At 47.7% G+C, this 15559-nt stretch overlaps 1 long non-coding RNA gene and 1 pseudogene across 1 annotated transcript; both read left to right on the forward strand.

The window, feature by feature from the left end:
* Positions 1-245: 245 nt before the first annotated feature.
* On the forward strand, positions 246-9958 carry LOC142709511 (Fanconi anemia core complex-associated protein 100-like; annotated as a pseudogene).
* Positions 9959-13530: 3572 nt separating this feature from the next.
* Positions 13531-15109, forward strand: LOC142709512 (uncharacterized). Its single transcript, XR_012869048.1, has 3 exons — positions 13531-14648; positions 14734-14839; positions 14928-15109. It is a non-coding gene; the product is annotated as an uncharacterized LOC142709512 (long non-coding RNA).
* The last annotated feature ends 450 nt before the right edge of the window (positions 15110-15559 follow it).

Below are 15559 nucleotides of genomic sequence, written 5' to 3' on the forward strand. Positions count from 1 at the left end.
GACCTATGTGTCGCCATGACTACAGAGTACGAACAAGCCCTATGTATAGTCTGATTCTGCAGTCATGTGTTACTCCACTCCCTCGGTCGCTGCTACTTCTGAACCTACAGTAGAAGAGGCGGCAGAATCAGACTACACAGGGTGTATTTCTACTCTGTAACCATGGAGACACATAGGAATACATAGGAGCTGTATACACAAAGTGGTGGACTTTATTGAAAACCTAATATGTTGATGTTTTCCAGGCTGTCTATCTATTTCCCTCCAACGTTTGGCACATAGAATTTCCTACAAGTTCACGCCAGCTCTATGTCCTTTGTGCCCAGAATGGATTATACCTTCTAGAGTGGGATGAACAAGGAAGGTGAGACAGATCATTGAGTGTTCAATTCCACTACAGCGCCACCACAGGAGAAATGAAGCATTACATGATTCCCATCTAAATCAATGTGCTCTCTGTGATGGCTTGCCGGGTCCTCTGATGCTCTTTCTAGCAATTTTCTGCTCAGGGAAATAGATCAGGACTCCCCTCTATTAACTCAGAAGTTCAGAACAGAGTCTGTGAGAATAGGCGATCAGAGGCTGAGAAGTCCTTGTACGCTGGTTTCAGACGGCCATGATTCAGCTACAATACCGGGACCTCCTACGTCTCTACCATTTATCTGAATGACCTTGTATTTGTTGTCTTTGGGATGCACAACTTGTAACGTTCCAGTCACTATTGAACACAATTTGTTTTGTTATTTGTTTCTATTCAGGTTGTTGATGGAACCCAGTTCTGCCATCAATAAAGGAGACGTGACCGTGGACCAGATAGGCCCCACTTTTGGTCGTGTGCTGGATCCGTCTATCTGCTCTTTCATGGTGGCCCATGAGGTTCTTGTTGTTGTATTAGCTCTGCAGGACAAATGGAAGATCTCAGTGTTTCAACTGGAATCCCTAAAACATGAAGAGCCGTCCACAGCCCCATCCAGAGAAGTGACGTTTTCTCATAAATATGGGCTGGACCGCTGTGACCTGCAGCCCGTCCTGTGCTGTGTTTCTCTGTGGAAAGAAGAAGCAATGAGCGCTGATTCTCCACGTCACTCAGCGCTGCAGGCTGCCTTATTCACTAGACTCTTTGGGATTGATCTTGCAATATTGGAATCTCCCATGATCCTCTGTGGGTTCCCTGATGGTCAGGTAGTGAGCTTTCCAGTAGAGAGTGCTGGGGTGCGTCACTCTGCAAATCACAACCCAACCCACGGCTCAATGAAGCTTCTTTACCACTTGGAGCAGCCTGTCGTTTCTATAAGGATGCGATCATGTGACCTCAATACTGAGCAGCCCCCGGCCGAAAATACAGCGTGTGACTGTTTACTGGTTGTTGGCCAGAAGGGTCTGATCGTGTCGGTGACAAGTGGTGATAATCCAGATGCCGTGTCCTGTGCATATAAAGATGACAGATTACCCTCCTCAGTGATCTGCACTTTCTACTCCACGTCCAGCGATCTCATCTATGTGACCCCATCACACCGGGGTAAAGAAACCGCAAGCAACAATACCGCCTGCTCCACAGTGTCCTCCCTCCGTCACAATATAGCCATGATCGTGGCCTTGTCACAGGTGTCCTCATTACATGGTAAGTTACTAAAAATTGTTCTACTTGTAGATTATGTACATATATTATATGTATATGTGTTGTGGAGGAGAATTGCTATGAGGTCACCGGGAGATTTCCCAACTTCAGAGGGGTTTACATTGGGTGACCCCTTCTGTGCTGGATTGTCCGGTCATAACACACTTACATGTAGTGGAACTGAATGACGTGTCAGGTTTTAGGAGTCTCCTTTTATGCAGATTTCCCTGAGAAATAACGCACCTCAATATGTCAATGACGAGACGTGAGATAACTGACGTCTCGTGTACCCGGATCCCCCCATTACAGGCTTCTCTTCCATTGCTGCTTCTCATCAGATGCCACTGCATAGAAAATACTCCCTCTCCTGGGACTGCAACTCATCCACATTCAAGTGAATACTGCAATACCACACACAGCCCGTAGATAAAAGTGGCACTGTTTCTGGAGACACAACTCAGCCCCTTTTTTCTAATTAGGAGCAACCTCTTTGGTTGTTTCAGGTGGTCCTTAAAGGGACATTCCCACCTATTCATTATATATGTCATAAATGTCTGATAGATGCGAGACCCAGCTCTGGGACCCGCATCTATCTCCAGAATGGGGGTCACCTGAACCCTGTCCCAGCTGGTGAAGCAGCGTCCCCCGTTTGTGGCATTCAGGTGGAGAATAACTGGGGTGGTGTTGGTGCTTGTGGGTGAGATGGGTGCGGGTCCCACAGTCTGGACGCCCATCCATCAGACATTTATGGCATATCTTGTATTTTATAGACTTCAATAGAATAAACCATTTGGCAGCCCGTTGTAGTTTTGTGGGGGCATTAATTCATCGAGTTCATCCAGCCCTGACATAGAGAAGCTGCAAGCAGCAAGAGCAGCTCTTCAGGATCAGACTGAAGTCCCAGAGAATCCCGATACTAGGGGGGAACAGGTTTACACCAGTCTTTATAAATTGCCCTTTTTGTGTCTGTGATGTTCACGTCATCCAGCGTTGTGTGTAGTGGGAGACTCCCAGATAATATGACGTCATGGTCTACGATGACGGTGACCAGTGCAGGTGACATCTATGAAGGTGCACGTCCACTTTCCACAGTGTCAATCTCTTTTTAAGATCATGTATTTATTTATTTTTGGTATTTTCTGTAAAGCTACTCGGCTCGTTGCCTTGTCTAAGAGGGGACGTCTTGTGCTCTGCAAGTTACATCAGAATGAAAGCAAAGATCAGCGGCATGGATTGAGCTGCGTGATCGCCGGACAGAGGATCAAAGAGATGTTGTCTGGAATTGGCTCCGTGTCAGAAAGGTGGGAAAAAGATCAAGACTTTTAATGGGAAAATAAAAGTGTTAAATGATCGGTGTATTTGTATAATATTTGCTGCAAGTTTAGGCTTCAGTGGTCACTCACTTTTCACCAAACATTGTATAAATGGATAGTACAAGTGAATATAATAATCTTGTCATATATCAGATTGGAGAATCCGGCTTCTTTCCTTTCCCATTCTCCCCTCCTAACTGTTTACTCTGAATTTACTGCTAAATACGTCCCCTCCGCTGCCCATAGAGATGGCCAAAAACAAACATTCCCTGTAAAGTGTCTCCTGGTTCTGCTGTTGGGTTCCCTCTCCCTTGTTGCTTGGGGCACTAATGAGTGGCCGTCGTCTGTCTGTCTGTCTATCGAGCCCAGGTAAGTAGAAAGCAGGTCATACACATTAGATGTACGTCGGCTTAACCCGCCGATTTCAGCAGGATCGGCCGACCATCTAATGTGCATGGCAGCGTCCCGAACCACCCCTGACGGCAGATGTCGGGGGAGAGAAGGGTCAGGCACGTTGAATTTCAACCTCCCCGATCCTTTGTGCTGGTAGCAGATCAGCCGCTTCCAGAGAAGTCTCGCAGCAGCTTTCTCCCTATTGACAAGACGTGGACACTCGGCCGCGCCATAGGAAAGCTGTCGGCCGTCCGCTATGGTAAGAGTATGGCCAGCCTAGGACTCTGGGTTTAGGGAATTTAACTTCATGTAATATTATGGTGTGGAGTTTGACTTTAATGTCAGATACAATATTAGTAGGTGCCATTCAGATTTCTAGGGTCACGAGTTCTGCCTGTCGTGGAGTTACAGCCACTATTGCTGCCGTGGATAAAACAAGTCTCCTCTTTAGTCATTTCTGTCTCTAAGCAAAACTACTAGACGGCTGCGAAGCCAAGAGAAGAAAATGGGACGTTTATGAAGAGTCATGTCTCCCAATTGTAATACTCGGAATGGCTGCGGGAACATTTCCTCTACCCCCGCTGCCCGCTGTGCTGTCCTATATAGTGGAGAGCAGCTATTCAGCACAGCACAGACGATTCACTCTCCTCTCATCCTCATGAATCATCCATAGAGAATCACTCACATTTATTCTCTCTTCTCTGGGAAGACATTTAACTAGTAAAGTACCAGAGCATGGAGAGAACCCGCTGTAACCGAGGGGAAGGTAGAAATACCTATAGATTCTCCTTGTGTGGAATTGGATGGAAGTTGTCAGTCGTGACTATTCCGCCCCCTGCTGTGTGTAATGTGTACTGCTGAGAGACACCAATGAATGTGGCTGCATTGAAGAAGTTCAGAATAGTATTTTCTGAGCACACAATTCACAGTATGGACGTGGATGGCGTTTTATATCACAGCCATCTGCAATCATGCCCACGATACACAGTTCTTCTTTGTTTAGCACGGGGGCACTTCATTGTAATGTTATGTGTTTTGTATAAAGAGTGTCCACAGATGACAGAGGGCCCTGTGCAATGCAGCATGGGGGGGGGGGCCCATTTCACCATCAAACCTGCATCTTCTTATATTTTTAAAATAAACAATTGTATAAGAAAATAAATCTCTGGAAGAGGTTCAGGTCGTCTCTTGATTTCCTCTACAATGATGGGTAACATCCCTGGTGGGCTGGTGCAGTGAATGGGGTTGATGAGAAGTTCCCTAGTAGGAGTAGTGAAGGGTTAACTCCGTGTACTGAACCCTGTGAGATTCCCTCCTCTTTCTACTCCATCTGTGGCTGTAGACGGCTCCGGTATACAGAATCTGCATTATCAGCTCTCACACAATGAAGAGGCTTTGTGATTGGCTGACTGGGATGATGCAGCGCCTGTGTAATCTGTGAGGGACCCGTAGAGAATGTGGTTTTCCAGTCCTAAGAAATTGCTGGCCTATCCTCAGGACAGCCCATCAATACCAGATCAGTTAGGGGTCCAACTCAGCACCCCCGACGATCAACTATTTTGAAGGGGCCGCGAATGAATGGGAGAAGGCTGCACTACTGTGAAGCACCGCTACGTGTGTTGGTGATTCACAGTACAAGCGCCACTGCCCCTTCAAAACAGCTGATTGGTGGGAGTCATGCGAGAGACGATCTTCATTACCGCCCCCCACTCTGGCCAAGAGATGAGGCTCCTGAACACAGGACCCCCCTCTAATAATAGGGTGGATGAATAGGGTTTTTCTAAGCTGGACAACCCCTTGAATTGTAGATTTACTACTCAATACATACATAGTGTAACGCTATATCCATGCGTGTTACTTTTCCCTCTATTTTTCAGGTTCTCTGCATTGAAGACTGTAGCGGATGAGAAGAGCAGGTCCTTAACAAGACTCAACCAAGTGAAGTCATTGAGCCGGGAGCTGCTGTCCGGGCAGGGGACGATCTGTCCCGTCAGATGTGCCATCAGGGTGTCCTGGACCCACATTCTTCAGGAAGCCTATATGACCGTATACTGCAATTTGGAAAACCAGAGCGACTACATCTTGGAACATGGATGGACCTCATGTCTCCTCATAAGTACTGACCCAATCACCTCTTATTCTTTTCCTGGGGAGACCAAGGAATTTGCATTCCCATTACCTGGACTTGGATGTAACAGCCTGGATTTCCCTATAAGATGTGGTGCTCCTTATTTGACAGTGTAAATGGGTTTTCTGCAGACGGTGGTGACTCTTCAGAGCCCTCCGTGTCTTCCTCACACAATCATGGGGTCTGCCGACCTCTACAGGAGCACATCATTGACATATTGCAATGCCTGCGTACAATCCCCCGGGCTGCCTATTGCTCTGCAGCATCACATACTCTGCCTGAGGACGCAGTGAGAGCGATTTGGAAAACATCTCCGAAAAGTGACCAATGGGGGAAATCCTCTGCGACTGTTTGTAACCAGAGACTTCATTCTACAACGCCTTTTAAAGCTTCAGTTCGATTGTCGGCCGTGCTGTTGGATTGTTCCTTACAGAATAAACAATCAGGTGAGCGACTGCTGTGTATTATATCTGTATTACGCACATTTAGGGGGAGATTTATGAAAACCAGTGCAAAGGTAAAGGGGAGTAGTTTCCCATCGCAAACCAATCAGAATCCAACTTTCCTTTTTCAGAGGCCCTTTGGAAAATGAAAGCAGCAGCCTGATTGGTTGTCAAGGTCAACGACTCCACTTTTCCAATGCACATCTTCCCATAAATATCCCTCTTCGTCTTCCTCTGGTGCACAGGGTGGCTCAGTGGTCAGCACTTACCTTGCCGCTCTGTGGTCCTGGGCTCAAATCCGACCAAGGACAAGGTGTTTGTATGTCCCCCCTGTATTTGGGTGGGTTTGCTCCAGATATTCTGCTTTCCTCCCACATACTGATGGCTTAAATGGCTTCCTATAAAATAGTCCATTGCAGCAATTTTGAGCACATTCTGTGGATTTTATAATCTGCAGCGTGTTCATTATTCGGTGCAGATCTTTTCCTGAGCGTGTGAACAGGGTATAAAAGACTTAGTTTTATGATGAATATGTAGGATATGTTTCTGTCTTTTTCCCCTCGGGGAGATCCCTCTGCTCTGCTGTGCTGCACTGGCTGCTGCCAGAGGTGCTGGTAAACCAGGAAGATGTACAGGAGGTGCAAGGTGTGACCCCAGATGGAAAGGAGCTTTGTATTCGGCTTCTAGAGGTCAGTCATTCTGTATACACTTTAGTGATAACTGTGAGAAGCGATCCTGTCCGCATCGGCCAATATTCCTGCAGAACCATTCCAATACCAAGTGACATTTATTACACAACGAATTGCTGCGGTTCTGAAGGCCAAAGGAGGTCCAATTTGGCCCTTGTCAAATTCGCTCAGCTCCTTACACTAGTCCATTTTTCCTGCTTCCAACATCAACTTCAAGACCTGACTGATCACTCACTGCCTAAGGCTGGATTCACACGAGCATGTTCGGTCCGTAAAGGACGGAACGTATTTCGGCCGCAAGTCCCGGACCGAACACACTGCAGGGAGCCGGGCTCCTAGCATCATAGTTATGTACGACGCTAGGAGTCCCTGCCTCGCCGTGGAACTACTGAAAACATGATTACAGTACGGGACAGTGTCCGGCAGCGAGGCAGGGACTCCTAGCGTCGTACATCACTATGATGCTAGGAGTCCCTGCCTCTCCGTGGAACTACTGTCCCGTATTGAAAACATGATTACAGTACGGGACAGTGTCCGGCAGCGAGGCAGGGACTCCTAGCGTCCTACATAACTATGATGCTAGGAGTCCCTGCCTCACCGTGGAACTACTGTCCCGTATTGAAAACATGATTACAGTACGGGACAGTGTCCGGCAGCGAGGCAGGGACTCCTAGCGTCGTACATCACTATGATGCTAGGAGCCCGGCTCCCTGCAGTGTGTTCGGTCCGGGACTTGCGGCTGAAATACGTTCCGTCCATTACGGACCGAACATGCTCGTGTGAATCCAGCCTAAAATATCCCACCCCTTGTCAGACGCCATTGTAACCAGATCATCAATGTCATTCACTTCCACTGTTAGTGGTTTTATTGTTATGGCTGAACGTTCTATGAGCCGGACAATTCAACAAATCCTCGCCACAAGTGTTGTCCTTGTGACATTCTCATCGGTAGTAAGAAAGTATTGAATAACTAATTGTCTATCCTTTAGAATGAAAACAAAGACCAGATCCAGTGTAACTTGGATTTAGTATTGAGAGATCGTCTTCCTATTTTACGGATGTTCAGCCATCACTTTTATGTTGGAAATCGTCATGGATTGTGTTCACTGCGCTGACGTTTGTGATGTAAATCACCTGATGTGTAGAAATGTTTGTGTTACCGGTTACTCCCCTATTATCACCCAAGTATCAGATCTAAAGACAGAGGATTCTTTATTTTCTACAGCCAAATCCAGGCCAGACATAGGTCCTCTTATATATGTGCTCCTTCTTCCTTTAGGTGTCTGTGGAGGAACGTTCCTCCCATGGATCCATCCCAGCTGTGGAGATGCAGATCCTGAGCTCCCACTTACATGTTGTGGCTTCTCTACATCTTGCAGTTATCAGCCGTTACAAGGTAACATTGTAATAACGCCACACATAATTATTTATACTCCAATAGGAGACAATGTGATAGTGTATGGCATTGCCACTAATATTCACTGACTGGCCACGTCATTAGAGAGACCCATCTAGTAGCGGGTTGGACCTCCTTTGGCCTTCAGAACCGCAGCAATTCCTTGTGTAATAAATGTCACTTGGTGTTGGAATCGTTCTACAGGAATATTGGGCGATGCGGACAGGATCGCTTCTCACAGTTATCGCTAAAGTGTCCTGCCATAGGGTGAACACTGCCATGAAGGGATGGATTTGGTCGTCACAAAGCTTATGTAAGCCGTACTGTTCAAGCGTCCGCCACAGAGGACTCGGGGTGTGCCAAAGAAACGGCAATATTACTCCACCAGCCTGACCTGTTCACACCTGACAGGACGGGTTCATCCATTCATGCTGCTTTAGCCAAATTCTGAACCTCTCTTCTGCACGGAGCAACCAGAATCTGGATCATCTGACCCGGCGATGTTCTGCCACTGCTCAGTGGTACAATTTGTGCGCTCTTTTGCCCACTAGAGTCTTGTCATTGTGTTTCCCTTAGAGAGCAATGGCACCAGAACTGGTTGTCTGCTGTTATAACTCCTCCGTGCTGAGGAACCATGAGTTGTGTGTTCGGACACGTCTTTCTGTTCTTCAGAACGATTCCTGACATCCTCCTCTGACCCCTTTTGTCGACAAGTTGTTGACGTTCACCGGATCCACTGTCGCTGGATGTTTTCCTAGATCACACCATTATCTGTAAACTCTCCACACCGTTGCATGAGAAAACCGCACAAGGTCGTCCGTTGTTAAATCACTGGCCCAGGCTAGTCTAACACCGATGACCATTCTTTGTTCGAAGTCGCTCAGATCACTTGATTTTCCAATTTGAATGTGGATTCACACTGAAACTGATCCACAGAAAGCGTTCACTCCGGGGTCACGTGTCTAATTTCCATACAGGGAAGCTCCAATGGTGTAAGGATCGGTGGCTGTTCAGTGTATCTTCCTAAATGGCGATCTCTGGTGCGAGGAGCCATCACTTGTCTACATGTGCTCGCTGCACGATCCAGTTACCAGTCTCCTGTCCAATGAATGGGAGACATCCAGGGAATCCTGTTTATATCAGAGCAGACCTGACTAATCAATCCTACAGGGGGCGCTCACACTCAGTCAGTGACTTTATGCAGACGTGGTGTCTGAGATGAATGCTCAGGAACATCATGATGACAGATGCTATAGATGTAACCGGCAGCGCTGCACATGCTCAGTTCTTACATCTTACCAGAAGGAAAATGTTTCTGTGCACAATGTCTCATTCTTCTTCCACCCTCATTTTATCTCATTTTGTTTCCTAGATTTTACTGCAACAAAATAATCCGAACACCGACAGTCGTTCCCCTGATTTGAGTTTGGGGAAGATTCAACCGCTGTTCAGCGCTCATGAGGTAAGTCATTCGCTCTTTGTTGCGGTTTTAAGGCTGTAAATTTATATCAAATTCATGACATTTAAATGAAACATATAACATAAGGCAGATCATTGAGGGTAAAAATAAAGTGTAAAGAAATGTATCTGGAATAATCAGCGTATACCCCAATGCGTGTAACATAAACATAGACAATAGTGGGGGGGGGGGTCACCTCTTTTCATGTAAGAAACAATGTCTATATAGGTGGGGGCTCGGCATAGAGGAGTCCCCAATTACTTGTCAGATGCAGCTTTTTACCCAAGTACCTGATAAGTAGGTGATCAGATCTTCATGTACATCCCAGGATTCAGTGACATTACCTTCATAGCGCTGTAACATTCCGCGGCAGCCTTAGGCTACGTTCACACGTAGCGGATTTGCTGCAGATTTTACAGGATTTGCAGTGATTGACTTGCAGTGCGGATTTTGAAATTCACAACATGTCAACTTATGCTGCAGAATGGTTACGTGATTGTTGCAGATTTTCCTGATTGAGTTCAAAGGAGAAATGAATATCTGCAACAAACACCAAATGTTGGGTACAGGCAACAAAAAGTAGAGAAAAAAAAACAGCAACCCCATTTCCACTTAAAAAAATCCACATGGGACGAAACATTATACCAGGAGGCCGGCTGCATGGAGACCGGCCGGGGGTGTAGGGTGTCATCAATGGCTGCATGGAGAGCGGCCGGGGGAGTAGGGTGTCGTCAATGGCTGCATGGAGACCAGCCGGGGGAGTAGGGTGTCGTCAATGGCTGCATGGAGACCGGCCGGGGGAGTAGGGTGTCGTCAATGGCTGCATGGAGAGCGGCCGGGGGAGTAGGGTGTCGTCAATGGCTGCATGGAGACCGGCCGGGGGAGTAGGGTGTCGTCAATGGCTGCATGGAGACCAGCCGGGGGAGTAGGGTGTCGTCAATGGCTGCATGGAGACCGGCCGGGGAGTAGGGTGTCGTCAATGGCTGCAGCTCCAGAGGGGGGAGTAGGGTGTCGTCAATGGCTGCATGGAGACCGGCCGGGGGAGTAGGGTGTCATCAATGGCTGCAGCTCCGGAGGGGGGAGTAGGGTGTCGTCAATGGCTGCATGGAGACCGGCCGGGGGAGTAGGGTGTCGTCAATGGCTGCATGGAGACCGGCCGGGGAAGTAGGGTGTCGTCAATGGCTGCATGGAGACCGGCCGGGGAGTAGGGTGTCGTCAATGGCTGCAGCTCCAGAGGGGGGAGTAGGGTGTCGTCAATGGCTGCATGGAGACCGGCCGGGGGAGTAGGGTGTCATCAATGGCTGCAGCTCCGGAGGGGGGAGTAGGGTGTCGTCAATGGCTGCATGGAGACCGGCCGGGGGAGTAGGGTGTCGTCAATGGCTGCATGGAGACCGGCCGGGGAAGTAGGGTGTCGTCAATGGCTGCAGCGCCAGAGGGGGGAGTTTTGTCGTCATCATGGTTTTCTTTTTTATCTCTCTGCTGTTCTCCGCAGCGGTAATTCCAGGCAAAAATTTGCACCAAATGAAACACGATTTAGTGCAGACTTTCCTACGGAATTCCCTGCAAAATCTGGATCGGATTTGCTGCAGAATTTTCCTCAGCCGATCTGATTAGTGTGAACATACCCTTTAAAGGTTTTTTAAATTTTTGTTAAATTGGTCTCATCTTCGGATAAGCCATCATAATAAGATTGGTAGGCGTCGGATTCTCTATCAGCTGTATGAAGGGTCTGCAGTGCTCCGGTGAGTGCTACACCCCCTTCATTGTTTACACTGCTCTGTATTTTTAGAGGTGACTGTGCCTGGGATTACATCTGTCCCGTTTACTTGAATGTGATGGAGCTGTAGTGATCCGTAATACCAGGCACAGCCGCTAATAAAAGTACGCCGCTGTGCCTGGTAAACAATGAAGGGGAGGCGGCGCTCACCGTACTGCTGCGGCCCCTTCAAACGGCTGATCGAAATCAGGTTCCGTCCTGAGGTTAGATGAGAATTCCAGTCTACAAACATGAGCGCCGCCTGACAGTATGGAGACGTTTCTATTAAATATGACAATGTTATAAAAAGACCAGCAGCTTCTTATTGAAGAAACGCGCCCGTCCTTGTCCTCAGTGTTGTCTAGCGTTTTGACCGCTGGTATAATACACTGCATTGTGCCTCTGGCAGGGCCTAGTAGGCTACCGTACATAGTAGACCAGGGGGACATTGTTAGGCCTCCGGTGGTCATAGAATGGGTCTAAGCTGGGGTGTGTTCTTTTTCTAGGGTCTGGTTTGGAGTCTGATTAATTTGGGAGGTCTGAATAATTTAGGGGTCTTACTTTTTACCCGAGTTCTCTCATTCTGGGACATCCTATGAAGTATATGGAGCACGCACACTACATACCTCTCATAGACTATACAGGAGCACGCCCAATCCATACCTCCCATATACTATACAGGAGCATTCTCACTACATACCTCCCATAGACTATACAGAAGCACGCTCACACCATACCTCCCATAGACTATATATGAGCACGCTCACACCATACCTCCCATAGACTATACAGGAGCATGCTCACTCCATACCTGCCAAAGACTATACAGAAGCACGCTCACACCATACCTCCCATAGACTATATAGGAGCACGCTCACTCCATACTTCCCATAGACTATACAGGAGCATTCTCACTACATACCTCCCATAGACTATACAGAAGCACGCTCACACCATACCTCCCATAGACTATATAGGAGCACGCTCACACCATACCTCCCATAGACTATACAGGAGCATGCTCACTACATACCTCCCATAGACTATACAGGAGCTCGCTCACTCCATACCTCCCATAGACTACAGGAGCATTCTCACTACATACCTCCCATAGACCATACAGGAGCACGCTCACTCCTTACCTCCCATAGACTATACAGGAGCATGCTCAATCCATAACTCCCATAGACTATACAGGAGCACGCTCACTCCATACCTCCCATAGACCATACAGGAGCACGCTCACTCCATACCTCCCATAGACTATACAGGAGCACGCTCACTCCATACCTCCCATAGTCTATACAGGAGCACGCTCAATCCATACCTCCCATAGACTATACAGGAGCACGCTCACTTGTACCTCCCATAGACTATACAGGGGTACGCTCTCTCCATACCTCCCATAGACTATACAGGAGCACGCTCACTCCATACCTCCCATAGACCATACAGGAGCACACTCGATCCATACCTCCCCTAGATTATACAGGAGCACGCTCACTCCATACTTCCCATAGACTATACAGGAGCACGCTCACTTGTACCTCCCATAGACTATACAGGAGCACGCTCACTCCATACCTCCCATAGACCATACAGGAGCACGCTCACTCCATACCTCCCATAGATTATACAGGAGCACGCTCATTCAATACCTCCCATAGACTATACAGGAGCACACTCGATCCATACCTCCCATAGACCATACAGGAGCACACTCACTCCATACCTCCCATAGACTATACAGGAGCTCGCTCACTCCATACCTCCCATAGACTATAATAGAGGGTGAAGTGCAGCCAGCTATCTGGTTTTTAACTATCGGCTCTAATGTGTACAGTGGGGGATCAGACACCCCCATTTTCATGATTAGTGGTTATACCTGCAGTCAGGCTCCTCTAATCAAGCATTTGTGGTGTATACTATCAATATCCGCGATTAGTGTGTGATATGAAGCTGTATTGTGCCCCATGTTGTGCAGTATTGTGTGCTGTATATTGCGCCATATTATTGTTTAGAGGCCGCAGACAGGGCGACGCTCTGATACATTCTGCTGGTGGGTCCTTTTGGGCCCTGCCGATACTGAAACTTCCAGTGATGTCCTCATCTAGGATTCAGACACGGTTCAGCACATCAGTAGTCTTCAGCTGTTGCAAAACTACAACTCCCAGGGCATGTTTTTGATATCTGACCCCATTCTGGTAAATTTGATGATGACACGTCTCATGACATAGCTGCGACCATGTGACACCTCTCCGCTTGGCACCCATAATCCATGGTGGAGGGTGTTTCCCATGTGGCGATTACATTAGCTGTGAAAACATTGAGCGATTCTTCTCTGGGGTCATATATTACACCATTGGCCTTGGCATGAACGCAATTTTGGGTGAGAGTCCATGAACCCGTATGTAAATGCCTGTGTTGTATGTTTTATGGGTGCGATTCTACATTTTAGAAAGTCTGTGGAATTGACCACATTGATTTGGGAATTCTTTGAGGTGATAGAAACCTCCCCAGAGGGTGTAGTGTGACCCTCCTGCCTGTATTCTTGTACCATATTACATTTTATATGGCCGCTCGGGTGTAACGGTTCACTGGGATACGCTTCTTGTGATGTCATCCAGAATGTGGGCAGATTCTATTTCTCTGCACTGTGAAGAACCTGAGCGTGATGTCATGAGGGGCGTGGCCTGTAATCTGGACGTGTTCCGTTTCCACATAATGGCCAACCGGTTATGACATCAGAAAGTTTATAAATTGGGGTCACACATTGACCACGGTGTCAGTTTCTCTTGCTGGCTCTCATCATGGAGGTGTCGCGTAAGAAGAGGATGTTGGTGAAGACGTTTCCCAAGATGAGTACTGTAGAGAAAATGGAGGTTGGCGGACGCCGGCTTCCGGATGATGTGGAGATGGTGGACGTGGAGGACAAAGACGAAAAAATGGAGGTTGGCGGACGCCAGTTTCCGGATGATGTGGAGATGGAGGACGTGGAGGATGAGGGTGACAAAATGGAAATTGGCGGACGCCAATTTCCTGATGATGTGGAGATGGAGGACCTTTCGGGGGCTACGGTTATCATCAGGGCCTCAAACCCCCGGAAGAGAAAGCGGCCATTTTAGTACCATCTGCCACTCGGGGCCCATTTACCATCAGGGCCCCAAACACCCGGGAGAGAAAGCGGCCATCTTAATTCCATCTGTCGCTTGGGGCCCATTTACCATCAGGGTCCCGAAACTCCCGGGAGAGAAAGCGGCCATTTTAGTACCATCTGCCACTCGGGGCCCATTTACCATCGGGGCCCCAAACCCCCGGGAGAGAAAGCGGCCATCTTAATTCCATCTGTCGCTTGGGGCCCATTTACCATCAGGGTCCCGAAACTCCCGGGAGAGAAAGCGGCCATCTTAATTCCATCCTTTACTTAGGGCCCATTCACCATCTTTAGGTGAGGTAAGTGCCGTCCACTGATGATCTTCTCCCCTCACATCTCTTCTACAGCCGCCTGGGCACTCAATTTCTGATATTTATTTTGCAGTTGTCACCCCAACATCGTGGCCTTTACCACCTAAACCATCTGAAATTCCCATGAAGACTCCTCCAGTGCTGAGAAGCAGTGACGAGCAGAACAGAAGCGAGATCCGGTAAGTCTGACGTCTTCTGCTCCGTCTTCATCTTCTGCTGGTGAAGGTTTTGTGAATGTTTTTTGCTTATTGGATTTTTCTTTTCTAGGATTCGACTATGAAAAATGTGAGAAACATGAAAAACGTCCCGGTCTCTTCTGATCCAGGACTGAGCTGTGTAAAGGTGGACTGACGGCCATATCCACGTGTGAAGAAGGACCCTCCCCCCTCTTCATCTCACCAATCACCGCTTGTTAAGGGGCCGGAGCCACAGAAGACATCGCAGCAACTCTACCACATTCTACAATAAATATATTTGTTTTACACATTTTTGTGCTTTTATTTTTATATTGGAGAATTTATCCAGGGAACCTTTCTTCTACGGGGAACATAAGGGTGTAGAAAAGCCATAGGTGTAATAATCTGCAGAATATATCACTATGTACCTGTCACGAGGTAGAGAGGACAGAGAAATGTGCAGATCTCTAGAGAGGTCAGTGGTGTAATAATCTGCAGAATATATCACTATGTATCTGTCAGGCGGTAGAGAGGACAGAGCAATGTTCTGCAGATCTCTAGAGAGGTCCGTGGTGTAATAATCTGCAGAATATATCACTATGTATCTGTCAGGCGGTAGAGAGGACAGAGCAATGTTCTGCAGATCTAGAGAGGTCAGTGGTGTAATAATCTGCAGAATATATCACTATGTATCTGTCAGGAGGTAGAGAGGACAGAGCAATG

This window comes from Rhinoderma darwinii, unplaced genomic scaffold (genome assembly GCF_050947455.1).
Source record: "Rhinoderma darwinii isolate aRhiDar2 unplaced genomic scaffold, aRhiDar2.hap1 Scaffold_4133, whole genome shotgun sequence".
Lineage (NCBI taxonomy): Eukaryota > Metazoa > Chordata > Amphibia > Anura > Rhinodermatidae > Rhinoderma > Rhinoderma darwinii.